Source organism: Triticum dicoccoides, chromosome 1B (genome assembly GCF_002162155.2).
Source record: "Triticum dicoccoides isolate Atlit2015 ecotype Zavitan chromosome 1B, WEW_v2.0, whole genome shotgun sequence".
Taxonomy (NCBI): Eukaryota; Viridiplantae; Streptophyta; class Magnoliopsida; order Poales; family Poaceae; genus Triticum; species Triticum dicoccoides.
In genome coordinates, this window is record NC_041381.1 from 43906224 (window position 1) to 43910764 (window position 4541).

Genomic DNA, 4541 nt, shown 5'->3' on the forward strand with positions numbered 1-4541 from the left:
AACTTTCACAACTCATGAGCTTGTGGAGATATGTACACAGGTACAGGTAAGAAGGGGAATGGGGCTACATAAGCATAGGCAACTCGAGGGCGTGATTCAGCATGATAATGTTCCCGTTTCTATCTAGCACTTTCTTTGTCGTTCCGCAGCTCAGCAACATAAAGTACCCCAACAATCTCACTAGTCTCATTGGTTAGGCAGCCGATGCAATATAAGTCCAGCCATTAATGCAGGAAGATACAAAAGGCTACCATGGAACATTCTTCTTGCACTCTTGTGAGTAGGATCCAGTACAAATGATAAGGCTCCAATGGTAAGGCCCGTCGTTAGAAATGATGCTTCAAAACTGAACCATCCAGATGTTAGCCCCCCTACAGATTAAGCATTTGTTAGTTCCATGAGTAACATCTCAAGTTTGACCAAGTTTATTTGTTACAAGCAGAAGCAAATGGAAATTATTAGAGAACCTACATGATTATTGGTACTTAATACCCAATATCCATGATTACATATCCCATGTTTGACCAATTTTATTACAAGTAATGGAAATTAGAGAACCAATATGCGTGATTACTACTTACAGTTATATGCAAGTAACCCCAACGGCAACATGTAGAGACAATTCCTGAGTGATACCCATGCAGTTCTTTTACCACTAGGATCAGCAAAAGAGAGCATTCAGTACCTGAATCAACAAGTCAATCAATGTAAAGGCCTGTAACATTTTGATGTAACTTCTACACTAGATCTGGTAAAATAACCAGTTGGAATTGATATTTGCGTTACCCTCCAGCAACGTAGTCGTCACGGCATAAGTACGCAAGGGCCATGAAATGTGGTAACTGCCAAAAGTACAAAGCAGCAGGCAGAAACGTAGAGTTGAGTGACACTTCAGATGCTGCTGCTGCCCACCTGTATGTATCAAGATAAATAAGGACCCCATGCCATGTAAATATATTGCACAGATCCATTCAATAAATAAACAGGAGTGCTGCCCATGATGCCTATAAGCAACCCCCTTTTTTTATTTGCTTGCTTAACATGTCATTGTATGACCTGAAACAGCCTCCATGGCAGCGGTATCATCAGTTTGATGCTTACAGTTGGGTCCACTACAAAAAGTGTAGTTAAATTAATAAGAGCCCAACTGAACTAGGAAGGTAGCTATGGTTTGGTCTTGAGTATAAACCATAGTAAAAAAAAGGCAAGCCTAGGCACTAGCCAATAGCAAAACGCCTAGCATTTAATTGCGCATAATTGTGCTTAAGCATGTGCTTTGGTCAAAAAAGCGTAAGACGGTGGCAAAACTCACAATTAGGAAGGACTAGCTCCAATATTCAACATATGAAATACCCCCTTCAACCTGCACCTAGACAATCCAGACATGTGTCATCGGCAGTAACATACCCTAGAAGTGGCGGAATGGCCTCAACAACTGCTCCCACCCATGTATTGACATGGTGTATTTGCTTCAGTGGAGTGTATACAAATGCATACATAATGAGATTGGATGCTGCAAGCCCAGCAGGTAAGAAATTAGCCTGCAAGATATTGCCAAAATTTTGCAATGTTTAGTTCCAATAACAGCATTATACATTTATACCAACTACAGCGACCGTACACAATTCAAACAAAGTGTAGAGCAAGTGGAGGCAAACAGCAAAGAGCCGAACCTTGCAAGCCAATAATGTTGTTCCTGCAGCTCCAACACTTGTAGCCCACATGGCAGCATGCACAGGAGGAGACGTGGGCGTGGTGGCCTCCGGTAAGGCTCCTCGGGTGCGCGCCCCAGCATGCCGCCCACGAGATAGAGGTGGAAGATGCCGCCTCATGCGGCCGCCCCACTGGTAACACACACAACTGCGCTCTAGCCCTACGGTGGTACAAGCTTCCGAAGGCAAGCTACCACGTGCTTCCGCCCGCTGGCTGCAAACACGGCTTCATCCCGGCCCTGCTGGCCTGTGTGCGCACCGCCGCGAGCTCCCGGCCCCTGCCAGCCTATGTGCACACCGTCGTGAGCTGCACAAGCTCCCCGCGATGGCCGACACACAGGTTGCAGTCATTGTCGTCGACCGTGACAGCACCCTTTGCATTCGGCTGCTCCGCGCCGTCTCTGCATCGGTAGCCATCCCTCTGTCACTCACCGTCGCACGTGCAAGTACGCCGCCTCCACCCACGAGCTTATGGGTCCCATCATGACGCCACCCACCTATCACGGTTCACGGGCGGACACATTGTCTTCGTCGCACATCCATCATAGCACGCGCACCACACTCACGAACATCACTACAATTTATGAAATCTGATGAATGGCAAAAACTAATGATACTAAACACCTTTTGACAAAAACAAACAGGACGTAGTTAAATGCTAGTTCATTTTTACCACTATGAAGGTCATCTTAGCTTTACAGGGCACACTAAACCACTAATCGACCACTATGCATACATTGTCAAGGTGGACAAACCAAGGCAGTAATGATTTGGTGGCGGCCACTATCTGCTATCTAGGATCTCCACCACGCACAAAAGTTTTGGCTAAACCCTAACATTTCAGGACATGGGTCCAAAAGCACAACAAAACTGGATGGTGAAGCAAGAAACAAGAACAAGAAGAAGAGGAGAGGTCATGTGTCAAACAAACCCAGTCTGCAATACACTTACAATTCCATTTCTACATCCTAAACAAAAGGGCTACATCAGCTAGTTTGTCACATAGCATCATATGTTTGCTGAACAGCATCACAGGTTTATCTCACAGAGCCAGTACTACGAAGCCTAAGGTTCGCAATCAAGCATACTAGATCCTACATCCTTTCAACGTTAAGGGGTATTAATGAGTTTGTGCTCAGCTGTTATAATTCCCAAATCCCAGAGCACGTAAAAATTCATTAATTCAGAATTTAGTCACAAGAACTGAAGAGTATATTTTTACTTCAATATGAAAAACATCAAACGTGAAGGGAAACGGGAGCAGATCGCGCACTTGAGGCGGGCTTTGGAGAGCTCCTAGTAGCACCGCCCGTAGTGCCGCAGCACGTCGGAGGTGGAGGCGGCAACAGTGACGAATGAACTGGGCAGGCTTTAATAGGCTTGAGCCTGCCCTCCAGCAATGTAAAATAGAAATTAGTAGGTAATAGTACATGTTCCTAGTAGTATTATGACAAATTCTAGCCTTCTTTGAACAAACTAATTGAGATTTAATGGTTTTTTCTTTAGACCTTTGACTTTGAGTCTGCCCTTGATTTTCCTCCAAGATTCGCCACTGGGCGGCAGTGCACCCGAGGCGGGCTTTGAAGAGCTCCCAGTAGCACCGCCCGTAGTGCCGCAGCACGTCGGCGGCGGAGGCGGCAGAGGTGCCGCCTCTCCACATGGCGGCGGTGGCGACGGCGAACCACGAGGAGGCCGGAAAGATCAGGTGGACACTTTGGGCCAAAGAGCTTCTCCTTTTTTCTTATTCGGAATGAATGAAAATTATTAGAGTGCCAGGGCACTAATTATACAACCCCAGGGCACTCATTATACAACCCCAGAGCCAGTACTTTATTATACCACTAATTATACAACCCTAGGGCACTAATTGCCATCTTTGGTTTGATTACGCATGCAAGTATACAGACCATGCATGTGTGCTGCCTAGGCCTAACTACCTAATTATTACTCCCTCCATTCCTAAATATAAGTTTTTTTGGAGACTCCAAGTAAAATACAGCTCAAGAACACATCATTGGGATACAGATGGAATTTGCCCCCTAGTTGCCTAATTAGACAGATCAAGAACACATGACCAAAAGTACAAAAGGAAATTATACTACCACTCATCTATTTGTGTCAACCCTATAACAGACAGGAATGGATCAAGAAGACATATTTCTTGACTTGACTTGCATGCACCGGCCGGCGGGTGTGGGAGGTATATATCCACCGTGTCCTTGCCAGGAGCCGTTCACCGGGTTGTCTTCCGTTTTACGGTGCACCGGCCGGCCGGTGGCATACATGCTCATGATTGTTCAAAATTACTCCCTCTGTAAACTAATATAAGAGCATTTATATAACTACTTTAGTGATCTAAACGCTCTTATATTAGTTTACGGAGGGAGTACTAGTTAAGGCTTACTCTTTGCAAAGGTCACTTCCCACCTCTGGTGTTGTGCCACTTGTCACTTACACATGATATAGCTTTGAATTTAGATTTCAGCCCATATTGCATCCATTAGTGTAGTTATCACCCATTTCTCATTCTACTTACATTTTCGACAACCAACACACACAATGTTCCACTAGTAGTTATCACCCATTAGTGTTCTGCTCTATAGAATATGTAAAAAGATGCGAAATAGTAACACACAGTAACAGTATATATTACAGTGAACTGTACGTGCTGCCACCACACCACACCATGGCTAACAGTGGCGGCCAGCACCACACAAGAACAGAAAAAAAAAAGAAAAAAAAAACAGAGTAACTTCACACTGAAGATTTCCCTTGAAGAGGGCAACTATACCGATCACGCTGATCATTTGTATGCGTATGAGCAACCCT

The 4541-nt window shown here is 44.9% G+C and overlaps 1 pseudogene; it reads right to left on the reverse strand.

The window, feature by feature from the left end:
* On the reverse strand, window positions 1-2282 carry LOC119318024 (annotated as a pseudogene).
* Between the last annotated feature and the right edge of the window lie 2259 nt (window positions 2283-4541).